This window comes from Prunus persica, chromosome G2 (genome assembly GCF_000346465.2).
Source record: "Prunus persica cultivar Lovell chromosome G2, Prunus_persica_NCBIv2, whole genome shotgun sequence".
Taxonomy (NCBI): Eukaryota; Viridiplantae; Streptophyta; class Magnoliopsida; order Rosales; family Rosaceae; genus Prunus; species Prunus persica.
This window is the reverse complement of record NC_034010.1, coordinates 18,129,947-18,155,970: the sequence shown is the minus strand read 5'-3', so window position 1 is coordinate 18,155,970 and position 26,024 is coordinate 18,129,947. Positions and strand designations below refer to the sequence as shown.

Genomic DNA, 26,024 nt, shown 5'->3' with positions numbered 1-26,024 from the left:
AAGTGGAGAGAAGGTAGAGGGAGTGTAATGATAAGACCAGGGGTTTCAAGCTAAAGCTAGAGGTAGTGGGGGAGGAGGAGGGGCTGTGCGGTGCGGTGCGGGGGTGCAGAGGAGGTAGGGGCCGCCTTGAGTGAGGGAAGGGGAGGGGAAAGGTAAGGAATGATGGTGAATTATTATTTTAATTATTTAGAAATTTTAAAATTTTCGCCTTTTTAATTATACTGAACTGACGAAATTGCCCTTGGGTTACAGAATTGTTAACAGATTTGGATGGAGGTGATACATTAGCACCATATGTTCTAGGTTGGAAATTGATATAAAAAAAAATTATTAGGCGTATATGCACACACCCCTAATACAATTACCCAAACTTAAACTAAGACCTGGTGTTAAGTAAACTAACCAGTAAATTTGTGGGGTTTGGTGCAACATGTCCCTTTTATTCATTTTTAAAGGTCAGAGTACAACAGGTCCCTAAACCAAAGAAATTAACTAATGCTTAAAGGCAACTGTCATTTAATATATAAGTAACCTTAACAAATTAATTTTGTGTTTCATCATGAAAGACGGGCATCAATGTGACTCTGTTAGGAAAACCATATATAATTTAATGAGCCAACTTGTTTTTTAATAGGGAAGGGAGTACGAATTGCAGGTGTGGCTCAAAGGATCCGAGGTTTTTTGTTTGGATTTTTTTTGCCATGACATGTTTGACTTCTCTCCAGCACTATGTTATTTCATTAAAATTTAATTTAAGGGACTTTAAATGGATAAATTGAAACAACAATTGAAACACAATCCATAGTAGATTAATTCACCAGTCAACCCAACACACAATAATCTCAAACACCAATTAAAGAGAAAACAAGAAAGAGATTAACTAGAGCTTTCATTAATTGTTCAGACCAATAATAGTCAGACTAGAAACCAATCAAGCTTTACGACATGAGAGACTTAATGGTTCCAATGATGGAGAATACCAGCACAAAGAGTCCAAGTATAGTTGAACTGCCCGTCCAAAGATCCTTGAAGTAAACTCGTTTCAGGATTGAAATGTTACGGTTGATAGATGAACACATCAGCTTAGTAATGGTAGAATACCTACGTGCTATTCACGTGTTAGTCTGTTAAGCATGGTTGTTAGTTACTCAATCCTTCAGTCCTTATAATTGTATATAAGCTGAACCGTGCATTGTAATATTCATTCAGTGAATAATCATACAGAAAATCTCAATATATTCTCTCTGTTTTCAGTCTGCTTCTTCCTTTGTTTTTCCAAATACCTCTTCTGTTATCATAGTATCAGCACCCATGGTGGTGATCGAGATATGCTATTCCGCTTCTTTCTCTCCGCTTCCTTCATCTATCTTGTTCTTCTCTCTCTGCAATTCCTAATTTCTCAGCTTTCTCAGATTTCTCAAATTTCTTCGAATCCAAATTTTCTAAAACCCTAATTTCTTCGTGGCTTCTTCTTTTCTCAAAATTGAGAGTCTTCTTGGCCTCCTTACAATTCATCTTGCTGATGATAACTTCTTGAAGTGGAGTTATCAGATCGAATCTGTGCTTCAAGGCTACGAGCTTTTTGGGCATTTCGATGGTTCCACCTCCTCAATTCGCCATTGTTGATGAGGAAGGCGAAACTTCTGAGCTTACCACTACTTATAAGGAGTGGATTTGTACTGATAAGACACTTTTGAGTTTACTTATTGCTTCTTTGTCTGACGAGGCACTTGAATACGTCATTGGATGCAAAACAACTCGCGATGCTTGGATCAACCTCTCTGATCACTATGCTTCATTTTCTCGCGCTCGGATTAACCATCTCAAAACTGAGTTGCAAACTTCACAGAAAGGTGGAGATTCCATGGAGCGATTCTTGCTTCGTCTCAAACATCTTCGAGATCAATTGAATGTTGCTGGTATCAAGATTTCTGATGATGATTTCATTATTAATGCTTTGAATGGCTTACCTCCCGAATATGACATAATCAAGACTGTCTGGATTGCACGAGATACTCCATTGTCTCTCAAGGATTTCAGAGCACAGCTTCTCTCTGCAGAACAAACTGTTGAGGCTCGTATTGTTCGTCATACTACGTTATATGCGATTAATTCATCTTGTGCTCAAGGTTCCTCTGTGTCTTCAGGACAGGGTATTTTACGTACACCTTCTCAGCCTTTACCACATGTTCAGTCTTTTGGTGGTCAGCAGAGTTCTTTTTCTTGTGCCTCTGGTTTTCGAGGTTTTTCTACACAAACCTCTGGTCGTGGAAGGTTTAATGGTGGTCGCCATGTCTCTTCTCAGTTTCGGGGCGGTAGTACTTCTGGTTTTCCTGGAGGTTCTAATTCCTATCGATCTCATATGGTGCATGAGTGTCAAATTTGCAGAAAGCATGGCCATACAGTTGCTAATTGCTATTACTATCATGCCAATTCCTCTTCTTCTACTCCTAGTGTTGTTGAATTCCAAATCTGTGGCAAACGTGCGCATGGCGCACTTGATTGTTTCCACAGGTCAAACTACTCATTTCAGGGCCAAGCACTTCATTCTTCTCTGAATGCTATGACTGCTCAGACTTCTTTCTCTCCTAAGCATGTCTGGATTGCAGATAGTGGTGCTTCTCATCATATGGTTGGCAATTCCTCTCAATTGGATCATGTGACTCCTTGTAATGTTGATGAGAATGTTACTGTTGGCAATGGGGCATGTTTGACTATTCAGAATCTTGGCACTGCTACTATTTCTTGTGCCCAATCTACTTCATTGCATCTTCCATCTGTTTTGCATGTTCTTAAGCTCAAAGCGAATCTATTATCCGTCCATCAATTATGTAAAGACAATAATTGTTTTATCACATTTGACGTCTCTGGCTTTTATATACAGGACAAGATAACCAAGGCAATTCTTCTTCAAGGCAAGAGTAATCAAGGTTTATATCCCATTTCTCTTTCTGCTTCTCAAAGATCTCGGGGTGTTTCTTCTATTTCTTCATCTCCAATTGCATATCTTGGACAACTTGTCAACGTCTCTATCTGGCATCAAAGGTTAGGGCATCCAATAAATACTGTTGTGCAAAGAATGCTTCAAGATTCTGCTTTATCTATTTCTGTTGATACTTCTCAAGCACTATGTATTGCTTGTGTACATGGTAAAATGCACAAGCTTTCTTTTCCTAAGGATCATGTTAAGTCTAATGTTCCCTTTCAGAGGATACACAGTGATGTATGAGGTCCTTCCCGACATAAATCCATAGATGGTTTTAGATACTATGTTAGTTTCGTTGATGAGTGTACTGGTTACTTGCGGCTTTATCCACTGTTTAATAAATCTGGAGTGTTTGAAGAATTTCTCAAGTTCTATGCTCTTGTCACAATCAATTTAAGGCTACTATTCAGTATTTTCAAAGTAATGGGGGTGGTGAGTTCATTAGTAGGCAATTTTCTTCTTTTTTGGATTCAAAAGGGATAATTCATCAGGTCTCTTGTTCATACACCCTTCAGCAAAATGGTTTGGTAGAGAGGAAGAATTGCCATATTATTGAAACTGCTCTTACTTTACTTGTTGCTTCTGCTCTTCCTGATAAGTTATGGTTTCATTCAGTTGCTCATGCTGCTTATCTCATCAATCTTATGCCTAGTCCAGTTTTAAGATATCAGTCTCCTTTTCAAAGCTTGTATGGCGAGGCTCCTGATATTAAATCTCTTAGGATTTTTGGTACTGCAGTTTACCCATATATCAGACCTTATAATGAACATAAGCTTCAGCCAAGAACAGCTCAATGTGTTTTTTATGGGATATTCTCCAGGTTATAAAGAGGTCATTTGTTACAATAGATCCACCTCAAGGTTTGTTGTTTCCAGACATGTCATTCATGATGAAACTGTTTTCCTTTTAAGTCTCATTCCATCTCAGCAAATTCAATTCCAGTTTCATGCTCTTCCAAGCCTCAGCCTTTACCAGTTTGTGTTTCACTTCCTCCATGTATATATGCTTTAAATCCTAGTGATATATCTGGTTCTATATCTCCTCAACATGTTTCTTCACAAAATCATAGTTCACAAAATGTTTCTATTTCATCTTTAGAATCTACTAAGAATCCTGCTTTGTCTTCCAGTGATTCAGTCTTATCTGTGATTAATGATCAACAACTACAAGTTCTCTTGCCTGTCTCCCCTTCTGTCTCTAGTTCTGTGTCTCCTCTTTTTAACACTCATGCTATGCAGACTAGATCAAAGGCAGGTGTTGTTAAGTCTAAACAGTTTGAAAATTATCAGTGTTATTATACCACTCTTCCTGTTATACATGATGCTACTGAACTAGCCACTTATAAGGTTGCTTCTCAATCTGTTCATTCGATTCAAGCTATGAAGGACGAAATTGAGGCATTACATGCTCAGGGTACTTGGGAGTTTGTTCCTAAGCCAGTTCATAAAAATATTGTTGGTTGTCGATGGGTATATCAAATTAAGAAAAACTCATATGGTACTTTGGCTAGATATAAGGCTAGATTAGTTGCCCAAGGCTTCAGCCAAGCTCCTGGACTGGATTTCAGTGAAACTTTTAGCCCTGTGGTCAGACACACCACAGTAAGGTTGATATTAATTATCGCAGGGATGAATTGATGGTCACTTCGTCAACTCGATGTTAAGAACGCGTTTTTACACGATGATCTTGAGGAAGAAGTCTATATGTGTTAGCCACAAGGTTTTGAGGATCCAAAACATCTGAGTTATGCTTGCAAGTTATGAAAGTCTCTTTATGGTCTTAAGCAAGCTCCAAGGGCTTGGAATGCCAAATTCACAAGTTATCTTTTAGACATTGGTTTTGCATCATCTCACTCTGACCCTAGCTTATTTGTGAAGCATCTAGGTTCAGATATTGTGATCCTTCTCATATACGTGGATGATATAAAATTGACTGGTTCAAAAGTGGCTTTGGTGCAAGAAATTGTTGATGAATTAAGCTCAGCTTTTGATATGAAAGATATGGGGAAGTTGAAATATTTCTTAGAATTACAGATTTCTTATAATACAGCTGGAGATATTTTTGTTAACCGGGCTAAATATGCCAAAGATTTGCTTGCTAAGGTTGGTCTGAGTTCACGACCTTGTCCTACCCCTTGTAAACCACATGGTCAATTGTTAAAGACTGAAGGTGATGTTTTGACTGATCCTACAATCTACAAAAGCATTGTTGGTGCATTACAGTATTTAACATTTACCAGACCTGAAATCTCTTATGTTGTTAACACAGTATGTCAATTCATGACAACTCCTTCAGAGTTACATTTTCAGTTAGTTAAGAGGATTTTGTGCTATCTTCAAGGTACCTTGGATCATGGACTTACCTTTACTAGTGGTGCTTGGGAACTTAATGTTTACAGTGATGCAGATTGGGCAGCAATTATAGGCACTAGACGATTTACCACTGGTTTTGTGGCTTTCTTAGGCCATAATCCTATCTCTTGGCAATCTAAGAAACAGAACTCAGTCTCCAGGAGTTCAACCGAAGCAGAATACAGAGCATTAGCTCATACAGCAGCAGATTTGGCATGGATCAGACAAGTTTTGCTTGATTTGAAAGTGTTTCTACCTCAACCTCCTACTATACATTATGACAACCTTTCTGCTCTAGCATTGAGTTCTAATCCTGTGTATCACTCACGGATCAAACATCTTGATATAGATTTTCACTTTGTTAGAGAAAGAGTACAAAGAAGAGATCTCTCCATGCAGTTTATTCCAACAGATGAACAGGTTGCAGACATATTTACAAAAGGCTTACACAGTGCAATCTTTACAAAGCATTGTGGTAATTTACGGCTCGGGAACCCAGCTGGATTTGAGGGGGAATGATAGATGAACACATCAGCTTAGTATTGTTAGAATACCCACGTGCTATTCACGTGTTAGTCTGTTAAGCATGGTTGTTAGTAACTTAATCCTTTAGTCCATACAATTGTATATAAGCTGAACTGTGCATTGTAATATTCATTCAGTGAATAATCATATAGAAAATCTCAGTATATTCTCTATGTTTTCAGTCTCCTTTGTTTTTCCAAACACCTCTTCTGTTATCAACGGTTGCATATGCTGATCTCGGAGTGCTCATTAAGCTGTTTACAGATATCTGCATAGCAGGATCTATCATCCATAATATGCTTACAAAGTGAATTAATCAGCTTCGCCACTGCGTTACTGCTGCCTATATTGGTGGACCTAGAATTTTTTAAGCAGAGGTACAATTTAAAAAGGCTAAAAGCTCTTTGTGGATTGAACATCTAAGGCTTTTTACCTAGATTGACCTTAGGTCACTTCATGCATTCATATTATGATCATACATGAAAAATTGTTTCATGTAAAAATATTAACTAAGTATGAAAAATAATTTTTCGTAATAATCATTTTTTTGAAGATAATTTTTGGTGGCTTTTACTCCTTACACATCAAATAAGAACACTTGCTTTTATGGGATTTTATTATGAAGTATATATTGATTTAATGATCCATCATTTTCAGCCTTAATCGTATTTTGCACTAAAACCGATTTTTCATATTTTGATTTGGTGAGAATTTGATTTTCTAGTATTTTTATTTAAATCCAAACAGGGGTACTTCATTATTTACATTGTAAACTTAAGTAAATAGAGTAATATAAAAATAAATGAAAGTGAAAGGACAAAGATTTTTCCAGCATTGAAAATAGAAATAAGGTAATATGTACACCACCACCAGCTGAGCAAATGGGCAATTTGAAGCACCTACAATGATTTTTCCGGCGAGGAGAGGTGCAGCTGCACCTCCCTGCGCCTTAATAGGTCTGCCACTGGCTGCCTAGCAAGTTAACTATAACTTCGCTTTCAATCAGCACAGTCACATCTACCACAGTGTCCACAAGCTGATCCAGCATCAAAAAGTAACTGCAAACATAAGCCTTCTTTGGGTACATAAGCTGTGTTGATGATTGGCTCAAAAAATAGTCAAAAGCAAAACTGCTTTCGGCTGGCAGACATCTTGCGGTGCTTTCGGCTAGCAGACAAATTGGAGACAAATTAATGGCTAGCATTGATGGCTTACTTTTACCTTTTTGACTTGTGTGTTTTGCTTTTGCCGTTGGGTGGTTGAAGAGCAAATGTTTGGCTTATAAAAGGGAACATGCATTTGGGAAAAATGAAGAGCGGAAAGCACCGAGAGTTGATGAGAGAAGAGAGAAGTTGGGAGAGAGAAAAATAATAGTTTGGGCAACTAAGCTTTTGTTGCTATTGTTGATTATTTTTCCCTCTCTAAATTGTACTCAATTTGTATCCCCTTTATATTCTTGAGTGTGTGAGCTTGGGTATATTTGGGGCTTGGGTTTTCTGAGTGGTTAAACACTATTGTATTCTCTCATTGATTATAGTGGAATACTCCGTCGTCTCCAAACTGGATGTAGGCAATTGCCGAACCAGTATAAATCTTGGTGTTGTTCTTGTTGATTATTTTTGTTCTATTTTTCTCCTGCCTGTTGTTATTTATTTTTCACTCGCAGTTGGTTGACGCTTCCGCACAACAAGTGGTATCAGAGCTCCAGTTTTTCGACTGGGGTTTCGTGGGAGTGAAAAATCTGTCGGTGCTACAGTGACAGGTGAATAGTGCACGTGAATAGTGTTGGTGCTACAGTGCCCCCCCCGGTGAATAGTGCCGGGCAGATTTGATGGCGGGAGAAAAAGTTGAAATTTTGAAGGAAAAGGAATCGACATCGTCTTCGTCGGCACCTACATCCAATAGACATCCAATTGCCAGTACAAGGTTAGAGGTTGATAAATTTAATGGCTCCAATAATTTTGGTATGTGGCAATGTGAAGTTATGGATGTGTTGTATCAACAAGAGTTGGATATGGTTCTGGAGGATAAACCAGAAGATATTGATGACAAGCAGTGGACTCGAATTAATCTCCATGCTTGTGCCACTATTCGATCGTTCCTTGATAAGGAGTTGAAATACCCGTATATGAAGGAAACTTATGCTAAGAAGTTATGGATGAAATTGGAGGAGAAGTATATGACCAAGAGCGCAGAAAATCGGCTCTTCTTGAAGAAACGACTCTTCCGATTTCAATATCGCTCAGGTATTTCTATGCATGAACACCTCAATGATTATAATAAAATACTTGCTGATTTAGCAAATCTTGATGTGATAATTCCTGACGAGGATAAGGCACTATGTTTGTTAAATTCATTGCCTGATGATTATGATCATTTGACAACTACTTTGTTGTATGGAAAATCCGAGGTGAAACTGGATGAGGTGTCTGCGGCATTGGTGAATCATGAGTGTCGAAAGAAGGAACAGAAGACTCAAAATTCACAAACCGAGGCACTTGTTGCAAGGGGTCAAACAGAGGAAAGAAAATCTGAGAAGCGGGGAAAATCTCGTTCAAAGTCACGAGGGAAGTTTCCTGCTAAAGATGAATGTGCCTTTTGTCGCCAAAAGGGTCATTGGAAGAAAGACTGCCCCAAATTGAAGAACAAAGAGAAGGAGAAAGCCGGTTCTGAAGCAAATGTTGCAAAATCTGGAGATGTTGATTTCGAGTTTGCTTTGGCTAGTTCATCTGCTGATGGTCACTCAACTGAGTGGATTTTGGATTCAGGTTGCACCTATCATATGTGTCCCATTCGGGAATGGTTTTCTAGCTTCGAGGAGCTGGATGATGGAGTTGTTTTGATGGGCAATAATAATGCCTGCAAAACACAAGGGATAGGCAAAATCTGTTTGAAGATGCATGATGGAACAGTCAGAGAATTGAGTGATGTTCGGTATGTACCGGATATGAAGAAGAATCTCATCTCATTGGGCGCTTTGGAATCCAAAGGTCTCAAGATCACCATGGAGGGTGGAGTTCTTAAAGCTGTGTACGGGGCACTGGTGGTGATGAAAGGTACAAGACGAAATAACTTGTATTTCTTGCAGGATAGTACAGTTATTGGTGGAGCAGCTGTCACCGAAGCTGCTGACGCAGATAGCACAGACACCACAAGGTTATGGCATATGCGTCTTGGGCATGCTGGTGAAAAAGCGTTGCAAGGATTGGTGAAGCAAGGCTTATTGAAAGGTGCAAAGGCATGCAAATTGGAATTCTGTGAACATTGTGTGCTGGGTAAGCAAACTAGAGTGAAATTTGGCACTGCTATTCACCACACTAAGGGCATTCTAGATTATGTTCACACTGATGTTTGGGGACCTTCCAAGAATGCATCTTGGGGAGGTAGCCATTATTTTGTCTCCTTTGTTGATGACTTCTCTAGAAGAATATGGGTGTACACCATGAAGCGTAAAGATGAAGTCTTGAAGATATTCCTGAAGTGGAAAAAGATGATTGAAACGCAAAGCGGTCGAAAGATCAAGACTCTCAGATCAGACAATGGTGGTGAATATAAGTCTGATCCTTTCTTGAAAGTTTGTCAAGATGAGGGTATTGTGAGGCACTTCACGGTTAGGGAGACACCGCAACAGAATGGGGTGGCAGAGAGCATGAACCGTACTTTGCTTGAGAAAGTTCGGTGTATGTTGTCTAATGCTGGTTTAGGCAAGGCGTTTTGGGCTGAGGCGATTACTTATGCAAGCCATCTCATTAATCGGTTGCCTGCTGCTGCGAATGAGGGCAAAACGCCCATGGAGGTATGGTTTGGTAAACCTTGTACTGATTACAAGTATTTACACATATTTGGTTGTCCTGCTTACTATCATGTCAGGGAAAGCAAGTTAGATCCAAGAGCAAAGAAAGCTCTATTTATGGGATTTAGCACTGGCATGAAGGGATACCGACTTTGGTGTCCAGATGAGAAGAAATTTGTTGTAAGCAGAGATGTGACTTTTGATGAGGCTGCTATGGTAAATCAGAACAAGCATGAAGGTGAAATTGAAGCGACTAAGACCATGAGTAGTTCAAAGCAGGTGGAGTTACTGAAGACTCCAGTTGTTCCAGTAAGGTCTGATACTACAGACACTAGTCCTACAGTTGATTCTGATGAAGAGGACGAGGATGATGAAGAGGAGGCACCTACCCAAGAGCCTCCACAGCAACAAGATTCTATTGCAATCAGAAGATCGAGAAGGGAGATTCGAAAGCCTGTTCGATTTACTGATATTGTGGCATATGCACTTCCCGTTATTGAAGATGATATTCCATCCGCCTACAAAGAAGCTGTCAGAAGTTCAGAGAGCGTGGAGTGGAAGAAATCTATGGATGAGGAGATGAAGTCTCTTCATAAAAATGAGACTTGGGAGCTGGTTCAGTTACCAAAGGGGAAGAAAGCAATTGGTTGCAAATGGGTTTATGCCAAGAAGATGGAATCTTTGGGAAAAGACAATGTGAGATTCAAAGCCAGATTAGTAGCTAAAGGATATGCTCAGAAGGAAGGCATTGACTACAATGAGGTATTTTCTCCTGTAGTAAAACATTCCTCTATTCGTATTTTGTTGGCTTTGGTTGCGCAGTTTGACCTTGAGTTGGCTCAACTTGATGTCAAGACTGCATTCTTACATGGTGATTTGGAGGAAGAAATTTATATGTCTCAGCCAGAAGGTTTTAAGGTTGCTGGAAAAGAAAATTGGGTTTGCAAATTGCAAAAATCATTGTACAGCTTGAAGCAGTCTCCAAGACAATGGTATAAGCTATTTGATCGGTTTATGATCGGGCAGAAGTACACAAGAAGTCATTATGACCATTGTGTATACTTTCGCAAGCTACAAGATGGAACCTTCATCTATCTGCTTTTATATGTTGATGATATGCTTATAGCATGTAAAAGCAAAGTGGAGATTGAAAGGTTGAAGACTCAAATGAGTAATGAATTTGAGATGAAGGACTTAGGAGAAGCTCGGAAGATACTGGGTATGGAAATTGAAAGAGATAGAGCGAAGGGCAAGATTAGTCTGTGTCAAAAGCAGTATTTGAAGAAGGTACTACAGCGTTTCGGGATGAATGAAAATTCAAAACCGGTTAGTACATCTCTTGCCCCTCATTTCAAACTTAGTGCTTCTATGTCTCCTAAAACTGGTGAAGAGAGTCATTACATGGCTCAAATTCCATATGCAAGTGCTGTTGGTAGTTTGATGTATGTTATGGTGTGTACGAGGCCTGATATTTCACAAGCTGTTAGTATTGTCAGTAGATATATGCATAATCCAGGAAAAGGGCATTGGCAAGCTGTGAAATGGATTCTACGGTATATTCTGGGTACTGTGGATGTCGGTTTATTGTTTCAGCATGATAAAGTTACTGGTCAATGTGTTGTTGGATATGTGGATTCTGATTACGCAGGTGATTTGGACAAGCGTAGGTCCACTACAGGTTTTGTATTCACTATTGCTAGAGGTCCAGTGAGTTGGAGGTCGATTCTGCAATCTACAGTTGCTCTGTTGACTACGGAGGCTGAATACATGGTGGTAACAGAAGCTATAAAGGAAGCCATCTGGCTTCAAGGATTGCTTGATGACTTGGGGATTGAACAGGACCATGTGGATGTTCATTGTGACAGTCAGAGTGCTATTTATTTAGCAAAGAATCAAGTTCATCATGCACGTACAAAACACATTGACGTGAGGTTCCATTTTGTTCGTGAGATTATTGACGAGGGAAATATTCTTCTTCAGAAGATTGGGACCGCTGAGAATCCTGCGGATATGTTGACAAAGCCAGTTTCGTTGCTCAAGTTTAAGCATTGCTTAGACTTAATTGGCATTTGTAAAGTTTGTTGATTGCCCCATGGGGGATTGGGAGACGACCATTGAGAGTGTTGCTTCGAGGTTTTGAGCCAAGGTGGAGATTGTTGATGATTGGCTCAAAAAATAGTCAAAAGCAAAACTGCTTTCGGCTGGCAGACATCTTGCGGTGCTTTCGGCTAGCAGACAAATTGGAGACAAATTAATGGCTAGCATTGATGGCTTACTTTTACCTTTTTGACTTGTGTGTTTTGCTTTTGCCGTTGGGTGGTTGAAGAGCAAATGTTTGGCTTATAAAAGGGAACATGCATTTGGGAAAAATGAAGAGCGGAAAGCACCGAGAGTTGATGAGAGAAGAGAGAAGTTGGGAGAGAGAAAAATAATAGTTTGGGCAACTAAGCTTTTGTTGCTATTGTTGATTATTTTTCCCTCTCTAAATTGTACTCAATTTGTATCCCCTTTATATTCTTGAGTGTGTGAGCTTGGGTATATTTGGGGCTTGGGTTTTCTGAGTGGTTAAACACTATTGTATTCTCTCATTGATTATAGTGGAATACTCCGTCGTCTCCAAACTGGATGTAGGCAATTGCCGAACCAGTATAAATCTTGGTGTTGTTCTTGTTGATTATTTTTGTTCTATTTTTCTCCTGCCTGTTGTTATTTATTTTTCACTCGCAGTTGGTTGACGCTTCCGCACAACAAGCTGCTCCAAGGCCATCACGTTTCGAATAATGCATTCTACCTAATACCTTGCCCAAACGTTTGTAAGCTCTAAGTTCATATTTTCTAAAGTATGCCATTTTGAAATTACATTTGTGGTCCTCACATCTTTTTATGACGAAGCGTTCACTAACTTCATTTGGCCTAAACTTCACCCCTGCTTCCTTCAGTTTTCTTACATCGCATATAATTTTGGTAGGGATGCAGTCACCATTTCCTACCCAAGTCATTTTTTCGATTGGCCACAGAAAATATCTTACCTATTCAGTGAAATGTTTTACTTGTACTCCATTCTCAATCGGTTGTAACTTCGTGTATTCCTTAAAGAACTCACAAGTAAGCTTTAGAAAGGGGTGACCATAAGCAGGTTCGGTTTTCTCAGTCTCCATAGGATGATCATCAGAAGGGGTCGAGTGGGAAAATGGAAAACAAGGCTGGAAGCAAGGCAAGCAGTGTTGCCGGTCATCTTCCTCTTCTTTCTCCTGAACATTTTTTCCGGGATTGGAACTGGTATAGGTGGGGTTGGCAAAGTCATATAGCTCTTGAAGAAGAGGATAAGGAAGCTGATTTTCAAAGAGTATCAGGTCCTGCTTGACAGCTTTCCTCAGCAATGGCGATCTTAGAATGTAATAATTTTCATACTTTTCGGTTTGACAGTTCCTCAAAAAGAGCTCAAGGATGAAGCAGACATCAATTAGAATTACCTTCACAAAGTCAATATCAAGCTCAATGGCCCCTGCATAACAACGAAGAATGTCATCTTCTTTCTCACGGATGAAGTTTTCTAGTTCCTCGTTTTTCCTCAAAGTTCGCTGGCAGAAATTCTCATAAAATTTCTTTTTATGGCTTTCCATGTCCCTCAGTTTCAGATTGCCATGGTGGAAAGGGCCTATTGAAATCAATTGAGGAGTGTGTGCTTCATCTTTTACATTCCGCAGTCTGCTAGGAATCCGGTAGATACACCACTGCTTCGAGAACTTAACGGGGTCATTACATTTTTTTTCACTTTGATCAGTTTTCTTCGCCCCATTTGTGAAGCCATCATCTTTGTCCTGGGAGACCACAAGAATACAATGGTGTTTTATTATTGCAAAAGTAATTGTAATTAAATTTCCAGCCAAGCAACTAGGAAAGGATTCACTTTTGTAATTTGTTCATCAACAGTCTTATTACGTGCACCAAAAAGTTTTCACAAACCTATAAATGATAAGGCTTTTCATTAATAGGCCTATCTTAGCATGATATATTATATAATTACCCATAAAACTAATTAGAAACTGACAAGTAGCTAGTTTTGGGTTTTTCCCTCTAAGGGCATGTTTACGTATCAGTAATGGGTATGGAAGGAAATAGAATGATTTCCATTCCTGACTTCCCTTGCGTTTATTTGCAATCAGGAATGAAAAAATAAGTGGGCCCCATCTCAAAATCCGTAATCACATCCCCTAGAAACTATCACATCAACTAGTTTGGGGGGTAGTCTATACGATTCATATTCATGTTTTCCTTTATTAACTACCAAAAATACCCTTACCATTTTACCATAATTCCAAAACACCCCAAACTTTAAAATAAAAATAAAAACTCACGCCAAGAAGTTCAAAGACACCGCAATTATATATATATATATATATATATTTTGGCAGTATGAAGATTATGTAGGTTATTATTATTTGATTATTTACTAGTTACGTAGGTGAAATGTATATATTTATTGGAATTTATTTTTTCGTTTGAAATTGGCTCAGGACAAAGTGTTATTAACATTATCATTGAACTGGGCTGTTGTTATTCATCTTGTTCAGCATATTGATCCCTCATGTTTACACCGCCTTCACTACTACAAAAAGTGAAAAAGACGACCAGAAAACAACGACGGTCTAAGTGAAAACCGTCGTGGTTTATAAAAAGACGACGGTTCTAAAAACACCGTCGTGTAATACAACCTTAGACAACTAAAAAATGGAGTTTCAAATGGCTGTTCAAAAACAACGACGTACATAATTAAACAACCGACGTCTATTTGAAACAGATTTCCTCAGTGTAAAATCAATGCCAACAAAGAACGGCAGAAGTTATGAATCGACCGACGTAGAAAGTAAAGACGACGATTTCAATAAAAACTGCCGTTTTTACTCATAAAATAAGACGACGAGGTTTTCGTATAAGACGCCGTATAATTACAAACAAATCCACGGCTTTAAAATACAAAATATCGCCGTATTAAATTAATTTACAACGACGGAAAATATAAATATATCGACGTCATTCTCGTATAGTTCTACTACGTTATCTTTAAATCGTACAATAAAATTTATCGTCGTATTTATTCATTTTATACGTCGTACCTTTAATTTTAACGGTCGTCTTAATAAGAATTTTTGTTAACAATTTTTTTCTTTGATTTTCTTATCCTACGTCGGTAGATCTACTTAATGACAAGAATTGAAATAACCACGACGGTTTATATAGAACACCGCCGACATAATCAGTTTTGTCTGAGATCCCAAGGGTTACGAAATCTTACCAGATGGAACTCTGTTCCACATCATAATCTTAACAGATGACACAGATTTGCAAATATTGCGTCGTGTTAGTTTACAAATTCTAGAACATTAATTTCCCTCATTTTAAATTTCCTCGGGAAAGAAAAATCTATTTATCACGCTTTGGAATTGAAAACTAAAACTGAAAGAATACGGGAAAAAAAACTCTATTTATAATTTAAAATTAAAATCCACGTCGGTTGTAGTACACTTAACGACGTTTAACAAAATAATCTACGTCGGTAATTATAAATCTACCGCCATCGTAACTTAATATAGACGACGAGAAAAGACGACGGTAGAACAGAAAACCGCCGTTGTTTCAGTTTCTTTAACATATCTTTCTGCAGGACTTGTGTAGTTCAAAGCATTGACAATGTCTTCATCATATCTCCCAGAAACTACTGATTCAATTGCTCATGCTTTAGAGGCCATCTGAAGCCATTTCTATTCTTTATCGCATTCTTGAAACCCATCTTCTTCTTCTGAAGCTCTACGGATAAAGGAAGAGGCTATCACAATAAATCCGACGGATCTTCTTAGGCAAGAAAATCAAGCAGAGGATCAGGCACATCTGATCTTCAGATTTCCCTGAGAAGCGAACTTTCCTTCGACAGCGAGTGGAGGCCAGACTTGCATCTCTTTTGATGGAAAGCAAGGAGTATTCAGAAGCACTAAGTGTCCTATCAGGCTTGATCAAGGAAGTGAGAAGGCTAGTTGACAAGCTTCTTCTTGTGGACATATATTTGATGCGAGTAAGCTCAATTTCTCTTTGAGAAAACATCCAAATTATTATCTTTGAGACATGAGAGACTGAGAGAGGAAGAACTTGGAACCTTAAATGTAAACCGAAAATGAATGAAAGCGACAAATTTATAGAATAAATTTTTAAAACCAACGGCGGTCCTTACAAAAAAACCGCCGTTTAAATTGTAAAATCAACGTCGGTATGATCGACGTATATTACAGAAATCCACGTCGGTAAATTAATAAAAACGACGTGTTAAATAATATACCATGACGCGAGTTATTACTTATGTACTTTAATTTTTGAGTTTACTACGACGGTACCTACAAACTACTGTCGTATTTATTTACCACGTCCGAAGTTAAATGTACCGTCGTATTTTGTAATTTATACGTCGTAGTTATATGTAACCGCCATATTATTTTTTTGAAATGGTTTTATATGTAAGCAACTTTTCGTCTACTTGACTTACACATTTGTTGTTTTTATATTCTTATTTTATTTAAATCTGTCATCCAAAAAAGAAACTTTACATATTGCAGAATATTAATTTCCTTCGTTTTAAATTTCCTCCGGAAAAAAAACTCTATTTATAACGCACTGTAATTGAAAAATAAACTGAAAGGTCACGGGAAAAAAAATTCTATTCATAATTTAAAAATTAAAATCCACGTCGGTTATATTAAACCTAACGACGTTAAATGAAATGATTCCACGTCGAACGAAAAATATTGCGTCGTGTTAGTTAAAAACGACGTAGTTAAATGTAACCGCCGTATTATTTTTTTGAAATGGTTTTATATGTAAGCAACTTTTCGACTTACACATGCACTGTTTCCAAACCCGATTAAAAATTTCAATCTCCCAGAGAAACCTTTTCGTCTTTTTTCCTTGTCAGAGCATTGTCAGAGTTTCTCATCGTCTTCCTCTCGTCTTCTTCGTCGTCTCTGAACTTAAACATCGATCATCTTCCTCTTGCTTTCATTGCACGCAAAAGGTAAGCTTTCATTTTCACTATTTTGGTTACTGTTTTGCATGCTCATACGTTTTTTGTTTGAAAAATCTTTTTACCTTTTTTCTGGCCAAAATCATTTTACTTCTTTCCAAGTTTGATAAAATATACAGACAAAGAGAGAAAGTTTCCAACTTTGAAGACAACTACATCAACTAAATAAGACGACGGTAGACCACGACGGTTCGTCAGTTGTTCTAGCGTCGTCTGAAAATTGACAAAGTTGTTTTTAAAATAATAGTCTTTTTTTATATGCTTGTTTAATTGCAGGTTTGATTTCGCTGAACAATGGTTTTTGTTTTTCCCTTATTTGATAAAATATAAAGAAAAAGAAACTAGGGTTGGTATCTAATATAGACGATAAAATATAAATAATAGTTTACCACGACGGTGTATTACTATTGACGTCGTGTGAACATATATACCACGACGTTATATAAATAATGGTTTTAAACATTTATTACGTCTGAGATTATTTCATTGCGTCGTCTAAAATCATATCATACGTCGTATTTTTTTAATACCGTCGTTTGTGTTCTTAATGTTTTCCTGAAATATTTTCACTTGCAGTTTTGTCTGTTAAAATGGTTTCTCAACAACAAACTAAGGATTCTGGCTCCAAGAAGCTTGGAATGGTAGCTCCTCAAGATAAGTCTTCGAAGGAGATGAAGTCTTCGAAGAAGATGAAGTTTGCTTCATCATCTGCTGAGACAGAACAAACCAGCCAGACAACAATCTCAGATGATTCAAAGACTGGTCGAGGTATGAGCACAATGCCTCGTGTTGTGAAGAGAAAGCTTCAGAAACTGAGGCCAATTGTTGAGTACAATAAAAGGGGGAAAGGTGTTGGCCAAGCACATATTGAGATGCAGTCGTATATTGGTGTGTTGGCACGCTCCAGGATCCCACTTGTGGACAAGAAATGGTCCCAAATCCCCAAGGATATAAAGGAGCAGATTTGGGAAGCAGTTGACATGGCTTTTGTCGTAGGCCAAGGGGGCAAGACCTCTGTTTTAGCTTCTGCTTCCAAGAAATGGAAGGATTTCAAGTCTACACTAACGAGGCATTATATCCTTCCATACACCAATGACAGGGAGAAATTAAGCCAACCCCCTGAAACATATAAATTCATAGAGAAAGCACAATGGGATGCCTTTGTAGCTTCAAGGCTATCCAAAGATTTTGAGTCTGTGCATTCTCAACATGCACAGATTAGGGAGAAACTCGAGTACAATCATCGATTGTCTCGAAAAGGATATGCTGGATTGGAGGATCAATTGGAGGAAACCATGCCTGGGGTAGAAATTGATCGATCTACCTTATGGAAGAGAGCTAGACAGGACAAACATGGTAACATCCCTGATCCAAAGGTGGCAGAGAAAGCAAAATTAATTGTAAGCCTACTATCACTCTGTTTTAAATTTTTATTAAACTGTGAATTATTCTTATTACGTCGTATGTTATATTTTTCGTCGTGTGAATGATATTACCACGTCGAAAAGTTTTTAAAAACGTCGTTAAAGGTCTAAATAGGAATCACTACTATGTTTTCTGTAATTACAGCATAAGACGTCGGTGGTTCATTTTCGCGTCGTGTGAATGATATTACCACGTCGAAAGTTTTTTAAAAACGTCGTTAACGGTCTAAATAGGAATCACTACTCTGTTATCTTTAATTATAGCATAAGACGTCGGTTGTTTATTCATTTCGTCGTTTTAAATAAATAACCACGTCGGTATAACTACCGTCGTGATAAGTTATAATAACGTCGGTTTATACGTTATTGCGTCGTGTGAAATTATATAATACGTCGTTTGTACATAAATAACCGTCGTGTGTTTTTTTGTTTATCTTTTTTTAGGATGAATTGCAGAAACAAGTCTCGGAAGGCAAAGTCAGAGTAGATGGCAGCAATGATGTGCTGACCATGGCTTTGGGCCCCGAGCATCCAGGCAGACTGAGGGGAGTTGGTGCTGGTGTTTCCCCAAGGCAATATTTCAATTTGCCCAAACCACAGAGGGTGAGCTTTGACGACCGTTTGAAGGACAGTTTAAGAGTTCTCCTTCAAGAAGAGACTAAAAAGATGGAGGCTAAGGCAAGGGAAGAGGCCTTAAGGATGGAGGCTAGGACAAAACAATTGGTAGAGGCTGAGAGGGAGCATTTCCTGAGTCAGCTTTCCCAATTAATTCCCAATTTTGATCCAAGCATGCTTAAACCAAGAATTAGCCAAAGCCCCAAAAATCCAATGTCTGACAAAGCTAGCTGCTCTGGAGGTGATGTGAGATCCCTACATTTGGAGGATGATACTGCCAAAATGGGGAAACATCAGCCAGATGAAGAGAAGGAAGAAGAAAAAAGAGATGAAGAGAAGGAAGAAGAAAAGGAGAAAGAAGATGAAGAAAAGCATGACGACAAGGTATGTTCACATAACTTTGCCTTTTTTATTTGTTTTTCAAAATTTCAGACGTCGATATTTTTATTTAATCCGTCGTTTGTTTAAAACTTAGACGGCGGAATTTTTTTAAGACGTAATAAAATATTTAAACGACGGTTTTTGCACCGTCGTTTAAATGGTTTCAGACGACGCTTTATTCATAAAATCGTCGTCTTTATTGAATTACCACGACAGTTTTTTCACCGTCGTTTAAATACTTTTAAGACGACGTTTTATTACTTAAACCGTCGTCTTTATTGAATTACCACGTCATTTTTTTTATTTCTTTAAACAGGTTATTGAAGTTGGTGCTTATTCAAAAATGGAGGCGCCATCTTCTTTAAAAACCCTTTGTCGTTTTGTGGAAACGACACTCCTGCCTGAGGATAAGACAGTCCAATTTACAATTGATAAGGAGGTGTTTGGTGGTGAGCGCGATACCTTCCTCCTGCCTGAAGATATTACACAATTTGCAGGCATGGAAGAAATTGGAGCTACTGTATTGGCTGTATATATGAGGTTTGTACTTCTAAAATAATAACTCGTTGGTTTATATATTGCGTCGTCTTAACTAACTAACCACGTCGTCTTAACTAACAACCGTCGTGATAAATATATTATAACGTCCTCATCTATTTCAGTACGTCGTGTGAAATATTATAATACGTCGTTTTTTTATACATAACCGTCGTGTTTTGTGTGCTGACTTGTTTATATTATTTTATTTGTTTAGGTACTTACACGATGTTTTGAAAAAAGCCAATATGTGCAGTATGGTTGGCTTTATCGACCCTGCTACAGTTAGTGCCAACTCTGGCACAATAACTGAAAGATCACGACTCGTAGCAGCTCGACTTCAGAAGACAGACGGTGAACAGATTTTCATGATGCCTTACAATCCAGGGTTAGTCTCCTTAGGATTTTGTTTTTATGATTTTCAATAAATGACAGCTTATAAACTAACCACGTCGGTGTTTTATTTTATTTAGTCGTTTGAAACTACTAACCACGTCGGTATTTATTTATCGTCGTGATAAATATATAATGTCGTCGTTAGCTACTTTACTTCGTCGTGTGAAATACTATAATACGTCGTTTTTGTAAATAACCGTCGTTTTTATATTAATTTTGTGCAGCCGTCATTGGATTTTGCTGATTGTAAGAGCAAAGAGAGAAACCGTCTATTTTCTGGATCCTCTGCCAGGAAATCGTGTGGTCGATGAAGAGGCCAAAAACATCGTGAACAGTGCTTTAAAAATATATAATACCCACATAGCCCGAGCAGGACGTAAAAATGTAATTTGGAAAACTCTCTCAGGCACACCAAAGCAACCCAGCAATGTCGAATGCGGGTATTATGTAATGCGCTTCATGAGGGACATCATCATGGATCCTTCCTTGGGGTTTGAGAATAAGGTAAGAAGAAATTACCTTCATACATTTCACGTCGTTTTTTGTATTATCAACGACGGTCGTGTAAAATTAACGTCGTTGAATGGATATACTACGTCGGTTATGAAAAATATCGTCGTCTGTGATTGAATTTCTTTTTATTTATAAACCCTAATAGTCATTGTTTATGCAGTATGCCAAGGGAAACCAGGAAGCTTCATACCCCCAAGAAGCCATTGATGAAGTCCGGAATGAATGGGCAGAGTTTGTTTTCCAAATTATTAAACAGGGCAATTATTGAACACTTGATATTTATGTATAATGTACCAATTTTCTCTATAATATGTAATGTAAAAATTTGTTGAGGTTTTCTTAAATTAAAAAAAAAACAAACATACAAATTGCTTAACCGACGTGTAATACTTTTCCAACGACCTAATAAAGTCAATAACCGTCGTATTTTGTTGTTGCGTGTTTTAAACAAATACGACGTAAAAAAATAGTTAGACGACGTTCTTTGAACAATTGAGTCGTTAATGGTTTACAATATCTTCAATTTCTTAAGGGTTCAGGGTATAATCGACGACGTTTATGTAACGACTGCGGTTAAGTCGTAAAATATATATTTTACGTCGTATAGTTAAATAGCCGCCATGGTTTCTCATTTTAACGACGTCATTTTAACGACTTAGTAGTCTATTACAATTTACAACGTCTACAATTTATTTAACACCGACGTGGTTTGTTGTATGGTAAGAATATTTTATTATTTTTATATCAAAATATTCAAAATAAATATAAAATAAATCAGAAAATTGAAAAGTCAACTCCTATGAAGTCATTGATATATTTTCTTCCACATAAACCTTGAAAAAATTCATTTTGAATAACAAAAATTTAAAATGACCATCCAAAACAAAATTGTTTTGATGAGTCATAAAATCACTTCTAGTTTAATGGTTTAGGGTTTAGAGTCTAGGGTTTAGAGATTAGTGTTGTTATTTATTGGGGTTTATTTTTAAAGTATAATTTTTGGGTAGTCTATGTTATATGTTAGGCTTTAAAACCATAAAACCTTTTATAAACTTAATTTTTTAAATTGTATAATTTAATTTTATGGGTTTAGTGTATTAATTTTTAACGACGGTGGTTGGGTCGTGGAATACATATTTTACGTCGTACAGTAAAACATACGACATGGTTTACGCTTTAAACGACGTTATTTTAATATGTAAGTCGGTTTATATAATTTACAACGTCTTTAATTTCTTAACACCGACGTGGTTTTTCAGTCGTCGTTATATAAAAAATTCAAAATAAATTTAAAATTAATCCGAAAAATGAACGGCCTTACGTTCTTAATCCGAAAAATGAAGTTTCCGTCGTGGAATATTAAATTTACGTCGGTACTTGTAGAACTTTCGCCTTGGTTTTTCTTTCGACGTTTTATAACGCGCGCGCTCTAAAAATTTTCGCGCGACCTAAATTTTTTTAGATTTGGCTCTTAGTCTTATACTTTGATCCCTGAAACCTAAAATTTCAGATTTCACGCGACATAACATTTCGCTCTCTCACTTCTGCTCTAATTAAAAGTTGCACTCTCCAGGCTCGTCGAATCTGTGAGCTCGTCCAACCTGTAAGTACAAACCCTATCTTCCCCTTGTAAATTCATTGAATGATATTAGGTTGTTTTGTTAAAGGGTTTTAGGTATATGCTTTGCGATCTGTTAATAATGTGCTTATAGGTATGGGTTCATGGATTTTCTGTTTAATGGGTTCATGACAAGATCAAATAAAGGTGTACTTTTGCTGGAAATCAACACAAAAAGACACATCACCAACTTCCAAATGATTTCCAGCAAAAGTACACCTTTATTTGATCTTGTCATTTTCCGCTATGGAGAAAATGATGGGGAGCAAATAGTACCTACGAAGGAAGAAACTGATAATGAAGATGGGGATTCGAGTGATGATTCTAGTAACGATTCGAGTTATATTAGGTTGTTTTGTTAAAGGGTTTTATGTGTATGCTTTGCGATTTGTTAATAATGTGCTTATAGGTATGGGTTCATGGATTTTCTGTTTAATGGGTTCATGGATTACATTATCTGTTATGTTGAATTGGGAATGGATTTAATTTTGTCGTATCTTTTAATCACCCTATGTTATGTTGAATTGGGAATGGATTTATTGTTTTCATGCTTGGTTTCATGTATATGTTGGTTTCTTGCTTGGTTTCATATATATGTTGTGTTCTTAATGGGTTTTGTGTTCTTGAAAATAAACTGAGACACGACGAATTTTAAGGCTTACGACGACGATTACACGACGGTGTTTTTAAACTACCGTCGTTGTATTACTTATACACAACGGTTTTTTCATAAACCGTCGTTTGTATTACTTATAATAGACGACGTCTGTTGAAAATCTGTCGTCTATATATGCCAAATACGTCTGTTTTTGATTAAAACCCGTCGTCTCTGTTGTTTATTACTTGCGATTAGATCATTGTATAATCTGCTATAGTGATGGTCATTGCCTGTATTTTCACTTTATTATAGATAATAGGTTATAGTGTCGGAGATGGATAAGTCATGGATGCACTCGGATAGAAGATCGAAGGCATATGAGTTTGGGGTGGAAGCATTTTTGAACTTTGCTGTAGAAAATCTTCTAACTACAACACATATCCGTTGTCCATGTGTTAAATGTGTTAATTTGAAGTTGTTTGGGGTTGGAATTATAAGGGATCACTTATACTTTAATGGAATTGACCAAAGCTATAAGAATTGGACATTTCACGGAGAACCTTGGGAAGCAACTACTAATGCTAGCAGAAATGTTGAAGAAGATGATGGCCATAGTAGGTACAGTTTTGTGTCTGAAGAAATTGATATGGATGATAATGATTTTGGTGATTTTGGTTCGGATCCGTATGAGTTTGCCAATGTGATTGGGGATGGAGATCAACCAGTGTACCCTGGTTGTAGAAAGTACACGAAGTTATCGGCATTAGTGAAGTTGTATAATTTGAAGGCAAAACATGGGATGAGTGATGTCTGTTTTACAGAATTATTGATACTTCAAGGTGATTTGCTTCCAGAAGGAAATACAATACCAACCTCCATGTATGAGGCTAAAAAGACTTTGTGTGCATTGGGGCTGAGTTATGAGAAAATGCACGCATGCCCCAATGATTGCATCTTGTATAGGAAGGAGTATGAGGATTCAACTAATTGTCCTACTTGTGGTATCTCAAGGTGGAAGGAAGGCAAAGATGCAATCTTGAAAGAGGGTGTGCCAGCGAAGGTGGTGTGGTATTTTCCCCCAATTCCAAGGTTTAAAAGGATGTTTCAATCACATGAGACAGCTAAGAGTTTGACTTGGTGGCATGTTGCTAGAAAATCAATTGACGGTCAGATGTCTCATCCGGCGGATTCCCCGTCTTGGAAACTTCTTGATGATAAATGGCCTGAGTTTGGTAATGAGCCGAGAAACTTGAGATTGGCTCTTTCATCTGATGGATTCAATCCCCACAGTTCTCTAAGTAGCAGATATAGTTGTTGGCCGGTTATCTTAGTTACATATAATCTCCCTCCATGGCTGTGCATGAAACGAAAGTTCATGATGTTAACCTTATTGATTTCCGGTCCTAAACAACCCGGAAATGATATAGACGTCTACTTGGAGCCTTTGATTGATGATTTAAAATCCTTGTGGGTTGGGATTAGAGGAGTGTATGATGCACATAATGGAGAATACTTTACACTCAGAGCTGCATTAATGTGGACAATTAATGATTTCCCCGCCTATGGAAACTTATCTGGTTGTGTTGTTAAAGGATATAAAGCTTGTCCAATATGCGGCGATGATACACCTAGTCACAGGTTGAAAAATGGCCACAAAATTTGTTACATTGGGCATAGAAAATGGTTACCAATCAATCATCCATATAGGAGGCAACGTGCAGCTTTTAATGGGAAACCTGAATATGGCATACCTCCAGAGCCATTAACCGGAGAAGAAGTGCTGCATATGGTTGAAAATGGTGACAGAGTTTGTTGGAAGAAGAAATCAATATTCTTTGATCTCGAGTATTGGAAATACCTTCCTGTGAGGCATGCCCTAGATGTTATGCACATTGAGAAGAATGTTTGCGATAGTATCATTGGTACATTGCTGGAGATCCCTGGAAAAAATAAAGATGGGATTGCTGCTCGATTAGATTTATTGAACATGGGGGTCAAAACTGATTTGCAACCCGAGTATGGAGAAAGACGTACTCGTTTGCCTCCTGGGCCTTGGAATTTGTCAAGAGCAGAGAAGAGAGAGGTTTGCAATTCTTTCTATGGTATGAAGGTCCCTGAAGGTTATTCTTCAAATATTAAAAATCTTGTATCTGTACAAGATTCAAGACTTCTTGGCCTTAAATCACATGATTGTCATACCTTAATGCAACAATTGCTCCCTGTGGCAATTCGTTCTGTTTTGGAGAAGCCTGCAAGGTATGCAATAACTCGTTTGTGCTTCTTCTTCAATGCTATATGTGCAAAGACTGTTGATGTTTCCAAGCTAGATAAGTTGGAAGAAGATGTAGTAGTTACTCTGTGTTTGCTTGAGAAGTACTTTCCCCCTTCATTCTTTGATATCATGGTTCATCTAGTAGTACATCTTGTCAGAGAAGTTCGTCTATGTGGGCCAGTATATTTTAGGTGGATGTATCCGTTTGAAAGATATATGAAAGTGCTGAAGGGGTATGTTCAGAATCGTACTCGTCCCGAAGGTTGCATTGCTGAGCGGTATATAGCTGAAGAAGCGGTAGAGTTTTGTACTCAGCATTTATCTGATGTTAGTACAGTTGGAGTGCCTTCAAGCCAAAAGATGGGAGTTTCAAAGCCATTATCAGGTTGCACAGTGAGCGTAGTTGATCAGGACCTGTTGAATCAAGCACATCTATATGTCTTGGAGAATACGGAGGAAGTCCTACCTTATATCGAGTACGTATGAGTTTTATTCTTTAAGTTTCCATTTAAAATTATTTCTTATGTTTATCTTATATATTTGGGACCGTAATGCTTGAATTTTTCGTGTCATGTAGGCAACATATGATCCACATCAAGACTGCTTATCCAAAATTTAGAAAGAGAACAAAGTGGCTGCAGGATAAGCACAATAGCACTTTCATTCAATGGCTACGCTTCAAGGTATATGTTGTTGAATAACGTATTTCTCTTTTAATTTTCTTCTTATTTATATGTTAGGATGAATTAAGATATGATTAATTTGCAGGTTCAAAGTGAAGTTGAGGAAGACAATCATGGCGTATCAGAAAATTTAAGGTGGCTAGCAGCTGGTCCAAACATGTCAGTGCCATTATATAGGAGCTATCTTATTAAAGGTATTAAATTCAATATCAAGGCACAAGATGATGTGCGGACAACTCAAAATAGTGGAGTTTATTTACTTG

The 26,024-nt window shown here is 37.7% G+C and overlaps 1 pseudogene; it reads right to left on the bottom strand.

The window, feature by feature from the left end:
• LOC109947390 lies at positions 939-13,278 on the bottom strand (annotated as a pseudogene).